This window comes from Pongo pygmaeus, chromosome X (assembly GCF_028885625.2).
Source record: "Pongo pygmaeus isolate AG05252 chromosome X, NHGRI_mPonPyg2-v2.0_pri, whole genome shotgun sequence".
NCBI classification, from domain to species: domain Eukaryota; kingdom Metazoa; phylum Chordata; class Mammalia; order Primates; family Hominidae; genus Pongo; species Pongo pygmaeus.
Window position 1 is genome coordinate 102,320,765 of NC_072396.2, and position 19,210 is coordinate 102,339,974.

The following is a 19,210-nucleotide window of genomic DNA, read 5'->3' on the forward strand; positions in this document are numbered from 1 at the left end:
ACTTGTGTGGTGACTTGCTGAGAATCCCTGTTGCCAGGAACATCCCATACTCAGATAAAGTCCCTAATTCTGCTGCCTCAGTGCTCTAACCCTTAATTTTACAACTTATTTATAACAGAAGAGATTTCCTTTGGGCAAGAGGAGTCCTCTTTGGGCCAAGTTGATTATCATTATTTTGTTAAAAGATATAGCAACTTTGCAGGCACCAACCTCAAAGGTATTTCACTATGTGATTATCCTTGATAAGTTCCTTTTTCTGACTGGTATAATAGCATTTTTGGCCTACTGAGTTTTTCATAGATGCTGTTAGTACATAGAATACCTCCTCTCTGCCTAATTTCTCTACCTTATTTTTATACATAAACTACTAGTGAGGGGTGGGGAACAGGCCTCAGAAAAGGACATTGAATTGATGCAAAGGGGTCAATGGAAGAGTGAGGTGGGTGAGGAGGTTGGTAGGTCTGACCTCCATAAACTGTCCAGCCTTGTGGAATAGTTTTGTGGTAGGCTATTAGACAGGCCAGAGTTTATAATTTTGATTCTGTTCCAGTTAGCAACATGAACTTAGGCAAGTAATGTGTCTAGTACTATAAAATAATAGTCCTTACCCAGCAGAGTATTGGTAAGAAAAACATGTCTACAAAGTACATAGCATTATTTGAACTATCTTCAACACTAACTCCACAAAACCAAGGACTGTTTTTTTCACCGTTGTAACCCTAGCAACTAGCACAGCGCTGGGCACGTAGTAGATTGAGTGAATAACTGGATGGTTAGAGGAGACAGGGCTAGAAACAGACCTGTTTAAAAGAGACAATGTAACATTCTGACACAAAAGGAGTAATTTATGGTGAAAACTGGCAGAGAGGAGGAGAAAGTGCTCACAGCCTCTGCAGTTGGCTTTGGCTTATGGCAAGTGTTGGGAGGCTCTGGAATCAGCTGCTGTGGTATGTACATAGGCTTGCCTGTGATGCATAGTTGCTGCAGTGGAGCTATATCAAGTGGATTAATGGGAACAGTGTTTTAATAGTGGATGTGAGAGAACAGGAGGGATTAGAGCTGATAGGTTCATTTATAGGCAAACATGGAACCTCCTAAAATAACTGGGGAAGTTTTTGAGAAGAGCTATATTTCAGCAACCTGGTTGGAGCTCCATAACTCAGTTCTTAAAAGTAAACTTGACCTTATTTTAGACCCTTTTCTATTTCTAGAAAGAAGATCTAGAACAGGTACTGACACTATTCTCAAGGTGGTCTATCATAGCAAAGTCACAACATTTACTGAATTGTTTTCAAATTAAACATAAAGGCACTGGGACTTCCTCAAAGTGAATATTATTATTTCCAACCACCTGTATTTTGAAACTCCCCATGATGAGTGCTTTAATGATTTCTACTTGTTGCTCCTTCTTTATTTTTCCTTCATCTTTTCTCCTAAATTCTTATATTTTTCTTCATTTCTCCTTGTCTTTCTATGCCACAAGACTTCCAATGTAGTATCTAGTAAAGCCCTTAGGAATTTGTAGTTTCTCTACCCATCCTGTACATTTGGAACTAAAGATATTGCCAATCTCTATTTTTAGATACTACTGTATGGTAAGTAAGTTCAGAAAAAAATTTATACTTAATTTCATTGAGAAGAGCGCAATTAGCAGCTACTTAAATGTGTTAAATGAAGCTATGTGGCCTGAGAGAAATAACAAATATTCATCTAGATTTTCATTGATGCAAAGCTTGCTTTCATAGCTAATACATTAGTCTTCATGACTTTTAAAGAGGTAAGAACAAACAAAGAGGAACAAAAATAGAGAAGGTTAAAATCAGAGTGAAATGATACAGGGAAGGCTGGGACTAAAAGAGAAGAAAACCAACATGTCACAGTTTGAAACTGAAGAGCATATTCACTCCAGGGCTTTAAATATCATGTTTATGCTGTTGATTTTCCAATATATGTCTTTCCCCCCAAGCCTCAAAATCACATATATAGCTCGAGTTGAATGCCTCCCTGTCACCTCAAATTCAGTGTGTTCAGAATGAATGTAACATCACCTCCTGCCTCCCCAATCTCTCTCTCTCCTGTGAGGAGCCCCATCAACATCACAAAGGCCAAGGCAGAAATCTCTTCTCCTCCCTTAGGCCTGATTTTTCATAAAGCAAATCTGATCTTGTCACTCCGTTTTAGAAAACCTTCAGTGGTTTGCCATTGCCTTGGGATAGAATCCAGGGCTTTCTGTGATTTGTCCCCTGCCTATCTCTCTAGCCACTGGCAAATAGAAAAACAAATCTGAACATAGTAAAGAGAGACTTTATTCAGAAGGATTATTGCAAAGGGAGAGAGATAGTATTGGAAGAGGGTGAATCTGTGACCAAAAATCTACAAATTTCAAGAATTAGGTAAAAAACAGTTTTCTTTAATACAAAGTAAAAAGGACTATACAGAAGCAGGTATGAGGAAGTGGAATGAAAGTGCAGGGTGGCATGATGGATAGTAAATAAGCGAATGTTATTCTGAAGCCAGCCTATTGTCAGGAATGGCTATCTGCTGGCGTTGTAGGAAAAAAAATGGGTTCTTGCCACACTACCAGGAAGAGTTAGGCATGTGACACTTTGAAGGGTGAAGGAGAATGAATTTATTGGGCAAAAAGAAAAAAAAAAAAAAGGTAAACAGGAAACCTCAGCAAAGCAAGCGAGAGTCCTGCTAGGTTTCCTGCCTCACAGATTGAATCCCAGGTTACCACACGGGAACAGGAGAGGCCAGGCTCTTCCCCCCTGCAAAGGGAGCAAACTTCCCAAGGCCCCGTCCCATCCTCCCAGTGCACAGGTGGGCATTATTCAGAAACAGTCAGAAAAAGAGCAGGCTTCATCTGGGACCGGCAGTATGGTTTTTCAGCCTTCAGGCTGTTTTAGGCTTGAAGGCAAGGTTTTGGGTGGGGGTTCGGGGCTTGGGGCTGCCTCCTGTCTCTATCATTTCCCCCTCTAAAGAAGTACATCTAACTGTCAGCCGGTCACGGTGGTTCACGCCTGTAATCCCAGCATTTTGTGAGGCCAAGGCAGGAGGATAACCTGAGGTCAGGAGTTTGAGACCAGCCTGATCAACATGGAGAAACCCCGTCTCTACTAAAAATACAAAATTAGCCAGGCATGGTGGCACATGCCTGTAATCCCAGCTACTCAAGAGGCTGAGGCAGGAGAATCGCTTGAACCTGGGAGGCGGAGGTTGTGTTGAGCCAAGATCACGCCATTGCACTCCAGCCTGGGCAACAAGAGCAAAACTCCATCCCAAAAAAAGAAAAAAAAAAAAAGTAGTAGTAGTACATCTAACTATTAGGATAAGGATAAGGATGAAGACTGATCTTAAGTGCTTCCTGCAGACAGGGGTTGCTGTTTTGGGAAAACGGTAGTCAGATCTCCCTCAGAGGCCTATCTAAGGGTTCCCAGCAAAAGAGGCCATAATCCAAGACTCCAGTTGCATGACTGGAGTTTGATGGCCTGAAGAAGAGACAAACAAGGTTATTGGAAAACAAGTATCAAAGTGAAACAAGCAGGGGTAAGGACAGCTAAAAAATCCTGAGCCCTTTTACTGGTTTGCACAGGGAGAGGGAGGCCAAAAGCCCAACCTTTTACCCTTTGGCTGGCATGTCAGGCTTCTTGGTTCCTTTCCCCTGAGCCCAATCCTAAGCCAACAAGTTTAAGATTTGAAAAATTAACTTTTCCCAGTTTGGAGGATGCATCTGAGGGGAGTGTCCTGTAGTACAGAAACACAATTACCTATCAGTGAAGAGAGGACAGAGGAGGAAAAAGGAAAAAAGGAGGTTTTTTTCCAAAGGAGGCCTGGGGGTTCAGGATGCACTCCAAAGGGGTACAGACTGAAGATTAATGGCTACTCATCTAGAAAGAGGGAAGCAAGGCATCCCAGGTTCCCTTCCCTTCCTAGCAAATACCTGTGGTACATGAGGGAGAGAAAGCAAAGCATTGCTCCTTCTTCCTTCTGTCTTCGTATCCCTGAGTCCTGGCAACCATGACAGGGTGCCACCCATGGGTGTTAAAGTGGCTTTCACTCATGTTAACAGGGGCGTCTAGGGGGTAGAAGTATCCACTCTTTCCCATGTATACCCTATCTCCCCTGTTGTCAGTAGTCTTTGAATTCCCTAGACCTCATTTATGCCATGGACATTAGCGTGACCTTTATCCATGAAACGGGAAGCTTGGTTTAATCGGCAGAAATCAGTCATGCTCACCCGTGCTGTGCCTTTTAACTTCTGTTATCATCTGCCTTTGAATCTCTCAGATCCAGTTTTCTTTCCTAGGGCTTTGACCTGAAGTTTAGAATTGAGTTTGGGACAAAAATGTGTCTTGCAGTGGGAGGTGCATGGACTCCTTATCATAAGCCAGATACTAAGGTGAAGCTGTGGAATTGAGTCCTCCTCTAACAAGGGAGAGAAAGGGATGTCTTATGACATGCCCAGATAGCTGGTAGCTATGGTTATGCTTGCTAGGATTTGGGTGCATGATGCTTGGCTTTAGTTAGCTCCCTTGGTCTTACTTTCCCAAAAATGAACTCTCTGGGTGATAGGCATCCTATTTATTCTCATTACCTGGCAAGATTTGCAGGATAATTGCTCAGAACTAGGATGTTGATCCAGATTTTTACATTACCCATCCCTTTTGTTCTTCCTGAGCTGCAGCCGGAGATTGCTGGTTGGTTCACAAGAACAAGCAGGGTAAGTCTAAAATGTAGGCAAAAGCTTAAAAACAATTAAGGAGTTTAGAATTTAATGAGAAATGTATAAGTTTTGAAGCATAATTTCTCTCCAGTCTTCATTTTTGGTTAAAATAAACAGTCATGATAGGACTGAGTTGTTTGCAAAATAGACCTTATAGTTGGCCTGATTATTTGCATAAAGTGCAGCAAGAAAAACTATTTCTACACAGGCCTTTTAGATTGGCTTTGATAGAACTCTGTTCCACAAGGAATCTCAGATAAGATCGTTTAAAGCCGAGCCCAGCCATTGGTTTGTATCCTCAAATACCTGTAAGTTGGGTGATCCTTTCCTCTTAAGGTCCCAAGATAAACTTGGAGCTCCTGGGTCTGTTAGAAAGTGAAATTCTTTACTGACCACAGGTCCAAAACCCTGTATAGGGACAGCGTTGGGAAGGGTACAAGGACAGTCTCCCCATGGGGTTTTATCAGCTCTGCAAGTTGAGCTTGACTCCTTAAAGAAAAGCATACCCTTCCATTCAAAGCCTTGGTAAAACAACCAGTTTCTCCAATTGCATCCTATTGCAAAAGAAAATGGATTCTTATTGCACAGATGCAAATAACTATATTGCCATAAGTTAACACTACTCACAGTTTCCAAATTCTAGAGGAAACCAGCAGAGAGAAACAAACATGCTGCAAATTTTGTTCACAGGAGTATACCTTACTCAATTATTAAAGGCTGTAAATAGTTCAAAATAAGTTTCATTGATTCTAAAAACCAAACAAGTATCAGCAACATTCCAAGCAAAAGTCAAAAACATTGCTTCAGTTTTCTGAGTTCAGTCCATTTAGTTAACTCTGGTTTTGTTTCATATTCATGAACATTTTAGGTCTTTAGGAGTCCTGTATGTTTTTCCCTTACTCCAATGTCACAATCTCCAAAGTTATCAGAAACTTGTATTTGAGAGTACCTGTCAGAGTCCCATAGCTTATTATAAACCATCTTTTGAGAAGGATTAAAACAAGACAACAATTGTCTGTGAATAACAAAATATCCAGGGTAGTTACAGTTAGAAACACAATTAACAAAGAAGTTTGGTTATCTCCATGGTTTACAATAACTTAACATACCAACCTTAGTTATGACTGATAGCATACACTCAGACATTAGAATTTTAGAAATGCCATACAATTTTGGAACATATATTATTCACAGAAATATAGCCTTAAGAAGATTGAACACTATGTTAGCAATCCCATGTACCTAAACGTATCAAATAATCCTGTTTACCTCTCTTTTGGATACTCCATGGACCCTCTGAAGCCTTCAAAAGCCAGGTGTCAGAAAAGAAAATTTTGAAGCTGAAGTTTGATTTTGAAAAGTCTGTTAAATTTGTTAGAGGTTTGAAACACTTGATGTTATAAAATAGAATTCCAGATTACCATAAATTATTTATTTTGCCAAAATGACTCAGAAATTTTAAAAAAGCAAAAACCTTTTATAATCCTTTACAAATTTTGCTAAAGAGCAGATTCATGCCTTAAGAGTACCTTGTTGTGCTTTTATTTCAATGTTTAATTTACAGAAAAAACATATAACTTTTTGAATGTAGTCAATATGTTCACACAAGGAACTTTTGCAAGATTTTTACAATCTTTCCACCGCTTGTTTGAACTGTTAGCTTTATTTTATCTAATTCAAAACATTCTTTAACCCTAGGCAAGAATGTACATTTCATGCCTACTTATAATCTTTTATTAAAAACACATTTTATTGTTGCTACACATCTCACATGTAAATTTATTCCCAGTAGTTTCAATTACATGCTATAATGGTAACTACTAGCAATTTTTAACTTTAGTGTAAAACCTGGTGAGTTTTTTTTGATTATGTGCTAGGTGCAACCAAGGTTTGATGCCTTCCAGCATAATTAAGGGCATGGTTAGTTCTAAATGTCCCCAGGCCTTTCCAGTTGTGAAGCAGGCAAGTCAAATAGTTCTCAAAACCCAAAAAGTGGTTTACAACCTTAAAACATTTAGCAAACCTAGCACCTGACCTGCCCAATTTAATCCACCTATTTATATTTTGACAACATCTGCTTTTCACCAATAATCTTTAAGGCTATTTCTCAAAGATTAACGTCATGTGAACTGAAAGGTACCACAGCTTTTATCTTCCCTTTAAAAAAATATTTGATCCATACACTTATCTTGCTTTATGCCAATTAATGAGCTCTTTTATAGACATCACACTCAGAACACATATATAACGACACAGACAGGCAGAAGAAAACCCAGTCTCTGTAAGATCTCTCATTTGCCAATCTCCTAATTGGATTATTGGCCTCCAGGTGGAGCCCTTTAAGACACAGAGCTAGGAAAACACACAGCTCCTAAGGCCTAATAAACGGGCACAGGTGGGGCAAAAACAGATTTTGAGAGGGATCAATCCACTTTTAATTCCTGCAGTTCCATGAGGAAAACTGAGGTCTCTCCCCTCATGTGTGCATTAAAAGTGGAAAGTCAAAATGGAGAAAAATAATTTAGTCAACTGAAAAACAAACTTTTTCCAGCAAAACAATGTCCAAGAAAACAAAAACGTAAAGTCCTCTTAAATATACCTATAATTTGGATATCCATTTTTAATTAAGCTGAGCATGCCTTAAAAAAATCCTTTTAACTTACTATCTGACTCTAGCAGTGCCAAGTGGCCAATATTTATGGCTTTCAAACTTTATTAAAGGCTCACAGAAGGGAAAATCCAAAGTGGTTCGTGGAGGCGAAGAGAATTAACAGATAGCAAAGGTCGCACAGATATCAAATCAGAAAGCACTCATTCCCTAAGCTGGGATTGAACCCAGGGCCGCCATTGTAAAATGGCAGAGGCTAGAACAAAATATTGCCAGGTGGTTGTAGGTCTTGGTTTCAAGGACTTAAAACAAGATGGAGCCTGCAGCAAAGTTTGTTAGGGACCATATAGAAAGTCAGGCAAAGCACACCAGATTGACTATAGCTTAAGGCCAACCTCACAAATCCTTTCTTACAATTAAAACTCTACAGAAACTATAAACAGTAATCCCCATCATTCCCGGCCCAGCAAAACATCTTCCAAAAGGAAAAAGAAAAGCCTCTCTTAAAAGTCAACTACTGACAGGCTAGAGAAAAGAAAAGATACCTGGGGAAGATCCTCTTATTCTTATGCAAATATTTCCTCTTGGCGAGAGGAGGGGAAGGCTCTGCGGATGTGTGGCAGGGAGCACAGGCCAGCCTGCTGCTGGGCACCCTAGGGCCATACATTCCAGCTCTGGCCCGGAGGGGAGCTGGGGAGCCGCCATCCCCCAATCCATCCCGCGCGTGCCTGCAGCCGTTGGGGTGGGGTGGTGTGCAGTTTCCTCTACCCTCGGAAGAGGTCCCAGGAGAAAATGACATAGAAACCAAAAGAAAAAAAAAATTGGTTTGCATGTTACTCACCCTTCTTCAAGCCCCACGTCCGGACGCCAAAAACGTTGTAGAAAACTGGGTTCTTGTCGTACAACCAGTAAAAGTTAGGCACACAGACACTTTGACGAGTGAGGGGGAATGGAATTTATTGGGTGAAAAGGAAAAAAATAAAAAAGGGAAACAGGAACCCACAGAAAAGCGAGACTCCTGCTAGCAGGTTTCCTGCCTCACAGATTGAATCCCAGGTTACCACACAGGAACTGGAGAGGCCAGGCTCCTCCTCCCTGCAAAGGGCGCAAACTTCAAGAGGCTCCAGCTTGTCCTCGCCAGTGCGCAGGTGGGCATTATTCAGAAAGAATCAGTCGGGAAAAGGGTGGGCTTCATCTGGGACCCGCAGTCTGGTTTTTTAGCCTTCAAGCTGTTTTAGGCTTGACGGCGGAGTTTCTCCGGGGACCCTTGGCTGCCTTCTGTCTCTATCACTCACACAGGCTGAGGTTAGGCCAAAGTTCAGGGACCTGGGGAAGGGATAGAATCTTAACCAAACTTTGGTTAACAGGCATTTTGCTCCCATTGATCAGTAGGAACAAACTAGCTAACCAATTATGGGGCAAAAAACAGGAATTTTTTGAAGTGTCTGTGTCTGGCCTTGTCATAGATAAACAAGGGGGCATTAGTGAGTCTTAACTAAGTTATAAGGAGAAGAGTGGTTCTTTGTAGTAAGCACTTTCTTGGAACATAGAGGGTAGAGGAATACTTTAACCTTCTCTGTTTTCCAGGAGAACAAGAAAAATTTACCATTGTCACTACATTACTTGGTTCTCTCAGTTTTTTGTTGCAAGAAGACTGAACTTGAAATTCCTCACACAGGTGTTAATCTGTATTGCCACAAGCTAATGCTTTCTACCCAACTACTATTTATCCTGCTTGTTCCAACCCATCCTTCAGCAAGCAACTTATATCACTGAACTGGGTGGTGTTTCCAAATCCCGAACAAAGACAGGTGATTTGCCATGTATTTCCATTGACAATGTTGCTTTTTACCTGAGCCCTGTGCCCCTGGAAAATAGTAACAATTAAGAAATCCTCCCTCACATTTATGTTCCTGGAATTTGCTTATTGCAAGGAACCACCCTTCCCATCAGAAATTAGAAATGACTCATAGATGCTCCCATTGTTTTCTTAGGGCAAGACAAAAGCCATCTGTGTTAATCAGGGTTCTCCAGAGAAACAGAACCAATGGTAGATAGATAGATAGATAGATAGATAGATAGATAGATACATGAGGACATTTATTATGTGAGTTTCTGACATGATTATGGAGACTGAGAAGTCCTAAAATATGCCATCCACAGGCTAGAGAACCAGGGAAGCCTGTGGCATAATACAGTCTGATTCCAAAAGGCCTGGGAAACTAAGAGGGCTGCTAGTGTAGTCCCAGAGTCCAAAGACCTGAGAACCTGGAATCCTAATGTCAGAAGGCAGGAAAAGATGAATGTTGCACCTTCAAGAGAGAGAGAGAATTTGCCTTCCCTCTGCCTGTTGTTCTATCTGGGCTCTCAATGGATTGGCTGATGCCTGCCCACATTGTTGAGGATAGATCTTCCTTACTCAGCCTATTTTTAAAAAATATTTTTTGCTTGTGCCTCAGTACATAGATTATTGATTCAAATGCCAGTCTCTTCCTAATACACTCTCATGAACATATCCAGAAATAATGCTTTACCAGCTACCTGGACATCCCTTAACCCAGTCAAGTTGACATCTAAAATTAACTATCATAGCCTCCAGATTCCCATTCTTTGTTTCATGAATAGTGGAACTGTTTGTCCGCATTGGTCAATAGGAACAAAATGCCCATCAATCTGACTTAAGAAAACTTTAGTTGAGCTTCTCTCCTTTCCCCAGGGCCCTCAACTTTGAGCTCATCTTATACTGGAGTAGTACTGGTTACAGTAGGTAGCTAGTCAGGCATAAGCAGGGCAGGAGAGGGCTCCCCCACACATGCCACCGGGAAAGTCAGGTGACTCTCAGATGATGGTCAGGCAGTTAACTGTTTCTCTAAAATAATAATTTGTCACAGCCAGGACCAGGGACAGGCAGCCTCCCTATATTGATAGGAAACACTTAAAACTGGGGATCAGCAGCTTCCTGATAAGATCTCAGGAGTTGGGTGAATGGACTCAAGCATGCACATTATGAGGCAAAATGGCAGAGTATGGAGTTCCAAGGACATTCCACAGGTAAAGGGAAGAACGCCTCAAGTCAGCATGCCTACAAGTCCAGTAAACACATTGCACATGCAGGCAGCCCACCCCAGGGGAAGAATAAAGGGAAAAGGGATGCAAGACACTGGAAGCAGGCCAGCACATAAAACCCTAAGTCAAAAGGTCAAACCACGCACTTGTCCTTCAAGTTGCCTGCTTGGGCCTCTTCCTTTTGTTGTGCTCTAAAGCTTTTTAATAAACTTCCACTCCTGCTCTAAAACTTGCCTCAGTCTTTCCTTCAGCCTTATGCCCCTCAGTCAAATTCTTCTAAGAAGGCAAGATTTGAGGTTGCTTCAGACCCAGATGGACCTGCCACCAGTAACAGTACTATTAAGTAAATTCTATCTTTACCACCTTTAATTAGTATCAAGCTTCATTTTTCTTTAACTATCAGAGACTGTTTTACCCTGAGGTCAGTCTATCTTAGGAAGGGCCACTAAGAGGGGGTTGTGTGCTGGCTCTGGTTGAGGGTGGACCAAAGTTGAGGGCATGTCAAAGGGAGAATAAGGGAGTAGAATAAGGGAGTAGTAAGGGGAAATGACTAGGGCAGGGGATGGGATAGGGATGGAGTTGAAGGGGCTTGAACAAAGTTAGAGACGTGAAAAAAAGCAGGTAAGGGTGTTGGTCAATGTCAATGCAGTTAGGCCATCTGTGTTTGCTAATTGACATGTACCTAAGTTAGGCCTATCTTCCCACAGACACTAGGAGACAAGGGCTCTCTCCTTCCTGATGATTATATTTCAAAGGAATGGCTCTCAGATCATTGAGAAAGACGCTCCTGGGTTGTAGAAGATACATATACGTCTCAAAGGGACAGAAAAAGGGTTTGCAATTGTAAGTTATTTTTAAAGTAAATCCTTCTAAGGAAAGGGAGGTCAGGGGCCTGTAGTTAGTTTTGGGTTGGAACATTCAGGAAATTTTTTTGGCAGCATTAAGCTTTCTCATGAGGGAAATTAAGGGTGCTAGGGTCATAATCCTAAAGACATGGCCTTGAGCTGTTAGACACTATGCTAGTGTTTGTTCAAGTCTCTTGGTATGGAGGGGGAGAGATAGATAAAATCATTTGCACTGAGAGTATACAGCTTTCATAGAACAAGGTTGAGGCCCAGTTAAGAATGGTCAGAGTAGCCTGAGTAAATTTTGGTCAAGAAGATAGTCTTTGTTATGATGTGCTGTCAGATCATACCACATCCACACACTCATCCCACTCCCCAGTACTGTTTTTTTTCTAGACTTGTTCACTTCTCCCTACAAAAGTAAAGCCCTTTTCTGCCTGGCTTTTGAGACGTTTGCAGAGGTCAGCATATTCCCCATTGTAATAGCCATCCACGTCTTCTGTCATAGTTCCTGTCCACCATCTTGCAAAAATCCTTTGGAATAAACTCTCTTCTTACCTAAGCCTGGGTTTTTTTATTTGACATCATAGCACTCTATAATTATCATATTGTATTGTAACTACTTGTTTCATGTCTGTCTTACTGTAAACTCTGTAAGAACAAGGACCGTGTCTGTTACCCAGTGTTTAGTGCAGCATGTAGTATCAAATAGGTGCTCAATAAATATTTATTGACTGAAGCATTTATGGAAGGATTCTGTATTGAGAATGTATTTATAATTATAATACTATATACAGAGTTATGTCATTGTCCTCTGTATATTGACCGCATTATCAAATATGAAAGTTTTTAAGGGGAAGAGGGAAAATAATGGTGCTAGGAATTTCCTTTGCTAAAGTTTATCTCCTTCAGTCACTGAAGAAGAACAGAGACTGACAATATATTACCTTTCTTTTCTTTCTTGTAGAAATATGAACCTTCCCATTATAAATTGTAGAGGAGGAAAAACTTTTCTGCTATCAAGTTCAGGCACTGGGGCCTGTAAATTAAGCTGACAAAAGCCATAGGAGCAAAAGAAAAGGCATACAGTTGTGAAGCCAGAATGTCTGAGATAGGTCTCAGGTTAATTTAGAAAGTTTGTTTTGCCAAGGTTGAGGAAACATGCCTGTGACACAGCCTCAGGTGGTCCTGATGACATGTGCCCAAGGTGGTCAGAGCACAGTTTGGTTTTCTACATTTTAGAGGGATATGAGACATCAATCAATGTATGTAAGATGAACATTGGTTAGGTCTGGAAAGGCAGGACAACTGGAATCGGGGAGGGGGCTTCCAGGTCACAGGTAGATAAGAGACAAATAGTTGCATTCCTTTGAGTTTCTGATTAGCCTTTCCAAAGGAGGCAATCAGATATGCATTTATCTCAGTGAGCAGAGGGGCGACTTTGAATAGAATGGGAGGCAGGTTTGCCCTGAGCAGTTCCCAGCTTGACTTTTTTCCTTTAGCTTAGTGATTTGGGGGCTCCAAAATTTATTTTCCTTTCACAGTTTTTATTAAAGCTAATATTTTTGTGTGGGTGAAGGCCTCACAGAAAACAAGTAAAAACTCAAAGAAGCAATTAGACTTGGGGGCTTATACCATTTTAACAAAAGGAAATACATTGTAGACAACTGACAAGACAAAGAAAAGTGAGTTTGGTTTTCTAGGAGTGATAAATTGTGGGAAAGTGACTAGGAAATACATAGAGTAACTAATGGAAGATAAAGCTTATCTTGGTAAGATTGGTTTATGCAGACTTAGTATTAACTCTTATGTGACGATAAGTGTTGCTCTCACCTTCCTGGTTCAGGGAGGGCACCTTTTTAATGGAAAATTCATTCCTTGCTTTTAGGCAGATAGGGGAGGACAGAAAGCTCTTCCTGCATCTACTGTTTCTCAGTTTCCTTCAGCTCAAAATAATCTCTATGCCAAAGTGGCTTATTTTAAAGTGGCATATTCTGATCTTCTTCAAGATCCTTGGCCATTTATAACAGAAAGAATTTGAGGATTTTTATTTTGAGATCTAGTTTGTTGTTATGTCTTTTAATCAACCTGAAGATATTTCTCATTTGTTCCTGTATTTTAAAAGTAAGCCAAAAAGGTAAAATTTATGTTTTATTTTCTATTTTTTCCCACTGGAATAGACTGCACACTTAACTGTACACTTTGGTAAACTGTTCAAATTAATCCCAATGATTATATTTAAGGTAAAGAGCTATTTGCTGAGTATTTAGCAACCCACTAAGATCATTGATCTCATTGATATCATGGCTCAGTTTCCAGAGTGAGATTGATAATTAACAATGTAGATTAGTTGCTACAGGCAAGATCTTTGTGTGTTGATATACTGTCTTTCAGCTCTCTTTTTAAGAGTGCTAATCACATTTGCATACTTTTTTCTTCGTGAAGACTTTTATTGCTGTCTATAAACTTTGAAAATATCTTCAGCATAGCAGCAACTTTGCTCAATTGTTCATAGTCTTAGTTCCTTTACACTTTGTTAAATGAAAGCAGTATTGCTGAACAGAAACAACATATCTCAATTTGAAGAAAAGGAAAGACTCCTATTTTGAAAGTAACCAAAACTGAAATAATGTAAAAGATTTATAATCAAATGGAATGAAGCTGCTTTGTGATTTAAGCTTTACAAAGGGTAGCAACTAGAATTATTCAATATGAAGGTCAAGCTCAAGAAGCAGTGTTCACTTTGTAAAACAAATTTCTGGTTGACATGGCAAATATAAATACAGCACCATACAAGAGCAGGAGGAGGGGAGTGTCACAAGAAGCCCTACACTGTGTTTATAATCACAGCTGGCAACGTTTACCTAACTTCCAATCCAGTTAGTCAACCACTGTATCCCTATGTGAGCAAGATGATGTAGATTATTGAAAATATTCTATATGCCAAAATAAAGGCAACAGGCTCAAGAGAAATAGTTTTGGCTAGGTTTATTAGATTTGGCAGAAAACAAAGAAAATGACAGCAAGATTGGAGTGGTAGTTTGAGACTTAATTTTCCTACAAAAATATGCCAATTAATGTATTTTATTAGTACATTACAATGATTCCAGTATAATTTTTCATGACATAACCAAGAATGGCTCAAGTATCTATAGTGGCTTAGGACAGATTGCAAAATGCATATACCCTCTGGTGACTGAGATGGCTTCAGGTTCTGCCAGACCACCAGGCAGAAATACAGCTACAGAATACATTATTGTATGCCCAGAGAAGGAATCAGTAACAGAGAAAGAGAGAGAATAATGGGATATCCCTGAAGATGGTCAAAGCACATTGATTCAAGTGATATTGAATGATCAAAGCTAGGAGGTGTGCAGCATTCCAGGAAGTCTACCATAACATAAGGGGGTTCATGGGCTGTAGGCAAATCCCAGGGATGGACATTACTGGTAAGACAAAGAAGTCCCCGGTCCTATAGAGATCTAAGTAACGGGCTATAGAAGAGGAAAAACCTTTTTCCCCCTACCCATTTTAGGTTCATTGGCTGGGACCTGTGAATTAGACTGACAAAAGATAAAATAGCAAGAGAAAAGCAAACAATTTGATTAACATGTGCCCCATATATACACATCGAGCAACAGATACTAAATGATGTGAAACTCAAAGGGATAGTTAAAATGTGGGCTTATATAATATCTTAACAAAATAAAAATAAATATTTAGAGAAGTGGCAAAACAAAGGAAAAGGACTTTGAATTTCTAGGAAAGTAAATTTGGGGAAGGTAAATACATGGGGGAAACTAATGGAAGATAAGGGCTAGTTAGTAACATTTGTTATGAAGATTCATCTTGGGGTGTCCCTAGGCTGCTGAGGGTCTAGAGTTGTCTGTGATGATTAATTTCAATTTTTCTTGGTTGAGTGGTGAGGGGAGACACCTTTACAAATTTATGTCCTGCTTTTAGGCAAATAGGGGCAGGGCAGAGAGCTTTTTGTATCTTGGTATCTGCTTCTTCCCAATTGCTTTTGCCTCAAGAAAATCCTTATGTTAAGGTGCCACATTTTGGGGTGGTATATACTGCTACTCTTCAAGGTGTATTAACAAGACTCAAGGAAATAGCAGAAGCCTATTTTCAGAATAGAGGCATCTGGTTTACACTGGACTAGCAGAATGGTCACTCACAGCTGAGCAATGGGCTAGAAAGACTTCATTACCTCCTGATTAAGGACAGGATTAAGGACAGGATTGGTCCTCCACTGTAGACTGAGGTTAATCAGTGCAGTTGTGGTGTGATTAAGGACAAAAAAAGTGAGACAAGGTCAGTGACATGCAGAGCCAGGGAACAAACTTCAAGAATTCAGAGTAAAGTCAAGCAAAGGGTGCCTTTAATTTGTTGGAATTCATTATCTGGTATTTCATGAAAAAGATGTGAATGCTTTGAGCATACGTAGAGGGCAGCCTTTACACCTGCACACTCAATTGCATTGCCTCTTACCAGCTCATGGACAATTAACGTGTCATTTTTCTCCTTTTCTTTAATCTGTTTTTTTCCATCATTACTAGATCATTTCCATCAGTATGCACACATGTGGCAATATCCCACTTTGACACAACTCTCCTTCGATGTTACATCTTTTTGAGATATTTTTAACTTCCTTTGCTCCCCATTTAGCAAAACTGCCTTAAACCCCTCAATACTCACTGTCTTTACTTCATCACCTTCTGTTATCTCTTGAACTCACACTAGTCAGGTTTTTATCGTGGTCACTCCGTTGAAGTAACTCTTGACAAGGTTACCAATGATTTCCATGTTCCTAAATCCCACACTCAATTCTCAGTCCTCATATTATTTTCCTATAAGCTGTATTTGACATAATTTGATCATTTACTCCTTGGCTTCTGTCTCCTTCCCTTTTGGCTGCTTTTTCTTGGCATACTTTGCTTGATCATCCTTATCCTCCAGATATCTTGAGTGTTGGAACCCCCGGTGGCTTAGTTCTAGAATTTTTTCCTTATATTTTCTTATTGCAAGGCATGTGACTTTCTGCTTGAGGACTTTTTCTGGCCACAGGAGTGTGCTCCACCTGTAACTCGGGTGGGCTGCCACTGAAATTTAGTACTGTTAGATCAGCCCTTAATCAGTAATTGACAGAAATTAGTGGATAAATATCCTGACTTCTTTACTGCTTGGGAGAGATGACATTAGGACATGTTCTATAGTTTCTTGGAATTCTCCTTCAGCTGGATTGAGCTTTAGTCGGACAAAGAAGTAACTTTTTTGTTTATTAATGCATGCTGTATTGGCTTTCTTCCCTTTTCTGTCTCACTTTTCTATTTTCCAATTGGTGCTTCCTGGGGTCACCTCTTGTTTAAACTTGGGCATTTAAACTTGGATATTAAACAGGTTCTGAGACAGAGATGTGTGTGCAAGAGGTTTATTGAGGAGTGATCTCAGGAATGACATTAGTAAGGTTGTGAGAGAAGCAGGATTGGTCACAGGGAGAAGCCGAACTACAATGCAAAAGAACCATTGGTATTAGCTGACTCTATGGGGAGCTTTATAACTAGTATGTCCTTCAGAGTTAAGGCAAAAGGGTCAGGGGCTTGTATCTTGCATAGACCAGTCATTGTATGGAACTTGTCCCTGGGAAGGGGCTATAACCTAGACAAGATAGCTCTTATTGGCTAAGGGCAATGTTCAGAGAAGGACTCAGCTGTGAGCCATCAGCAGCAATACTCTTGACAACTGGGAAAATGAGCAAGAAGGGATGCTAATGGATCGCCAAAATTCACTACATTTGATCCCTGTGATGCTTGAATTTAATTGTTTGATATGGTAAGTTTGCTGATCTGGGAAAAGCTCCTTTCAGGATTCTGGTTGCTCTCTGTGGTATTATAAAAAATGTATTCGGCTTTTTAGCAATGGGTTTGCCACCAGAACACAGGTGTCATGAAAAGCACACCTAAAAGCCAAAATGGGAAAGGAAAAGGCTCATATCAGCATCATCGTCATTGGACATCAAGATTCGGGCAAGCCCACCACTAATGGCCATCTGGTAGACAAAAGAACCATTGAAAACTTTGAGAAGGACGCTGCTGAGATGGGAAAGGGCTTTTTCAAGTATGCCTGGGTCTTACATAAACTGAAAGCTGAGTGTGAATGTGGTGTCACCATTGATATCTCCCCATGGAAATTTGAAATGAGCAAGTACTACATGACTTACTGATGCCCCAAGACGCAGAAACTTTATCAAAAACATGATTACAGGTACATCTTAGGCTGACTATGCTGTCCTGATGCTTGCTGCTGGTGTTGGTGAATGTGAAGCTAGTATCTCCAAGAATAGGCAAACCTGTAAGCATGCCCTTCTGGCTTATACACTGGGTGTGAAACAATTAATTATATGTGTTAACAAAATGGATTCCACTGAGCCACCCTACAGTCAGAAGAAATATGAAGAAATTATTAAGGAATTCTGCACTTACATTAAGAAAATTGACTGCATTCTTGGAAGAAGTGGCATAGGTACAAAAAAGAAAAAAGAAAACAAAATTGGCTAGAACCCCAACACAGAAGCATGTGTGCCAAGTTCTGGTTGGAATGGTGACAATATGCTGGAACCAAGTGCTTAGCATGCCTTGGATCTAGGAATGAAAAGTCACCTGTAAAGATGGCAATGCTAATAAAATCATGCTGCTTGAAGCTCTGGGCTGCATCCTATCACCAACTTGTCCAACTGACAAACCCTTTCATCTGCCTTTCCAGAATGTCTACAAAATTGGTTGTATTGTTACTGTCCCTGGTGGCCAAATGGAGGCTAGTATTCTCAAACCTGGCATGGTGGTCACCTTTGCTCCAGTCAGTGTTACAACTGAAGTGAAGTCTGTTGAAATGCACCATGAAGCTTTGAGTGAAGCTCTTTCTGGTGACAATTTGGGCTTCAATGTCTAGAATTTGTCTGTTAAGATGTTCATGATGGCAACATTGCTGGTGACAGCAAACATAATCAACCAATTGGCTTCACTGCTCAGGTGATTATCCTGAACCATCCGGGTTAAGTCAGTGCTGGCTATGACCCTGTACTAGATCGTCACACAGCTCACATTGCTTGCAAGTTTGCCAAGCTGAAGGAAATGATTGATTGCTGTTCTGATAAGAACCTGGAAGATGGCCCTATATTCTAGAAGTCTGGTGATGCTGCCATCATGGATATGATTCCTGGCAAGCCCATGTGTGTTGAGAGCTTCTCTGACTATCCTCCTCTGGATTGTTTTGCTCTTTGTGATATGAGACAGACAGTTGCTGTGGATGTCATCGAAGCAGTGGACCAGATTGCTGTTGGAGCTGACAAGGTCACCAAATATTCCCAGAAAGCTCAGAAGCCTAAATGCATATTATCTCTAATACCTGCCACCCCAGTCTTAATCAGTGGTAGAAGAATGGTTCCAGAACTGTTTGTTTCAGTTGACCATTTAATAGTAAAAGTCTGGTTAATGGTAAGGATGCATCATAAAACCTTCAAAATAAAAGGAGAATGTTTTGTGGACCATTTTGGGGTTTCCTTATTTTTATTTTTATTTTTTTGCATGTGGCAGTTTTAAGTTATTAGTTTTTAAAATCAGTACTTTTTATTTTATTTTTTCTGACTTTTATTTTTTAAGTTCAGAAAGTATATGTGTGGATTTGTTACAGGGGTGAAGTGTGTGTCATGGGGATTTGATGTACAGATTATTTTGTCCCCCAGGTAATGAGCATAGTACCAGATAGGCAGTTTTTGATCCTCATCCTCCTCCCACCCTCCACCTTAAGTAGGCCCAAGTTCTTTTGTCTATTGTCCCCTTCTTTGTGTCCATGTGTACTCAATGTTTAGCTTCCACTTGTAAGTCAGAACATGCAGTATTTGGTTTTCTGTTCTTTTGTTAGTTCATTCGGAATAATGGCCTCCAGCTCTATTGATGTCAATGCAAA

At 40.3% G+C, this 19,210-nt stretch overlaps 1 pseudogene; it reads left to right on the forward strand.

Moving 5' to 3' along the window:
* The first annotated feature begins 17,216 nt into the window (after window positions 1-17,216).
* Window positions 17,217-19,210, forward strand: part of LOC129024150 (elongation factor 1-alpha 1-like) — a 182,066-nt pseudogene continuing 180,072 nt past the window's right edge.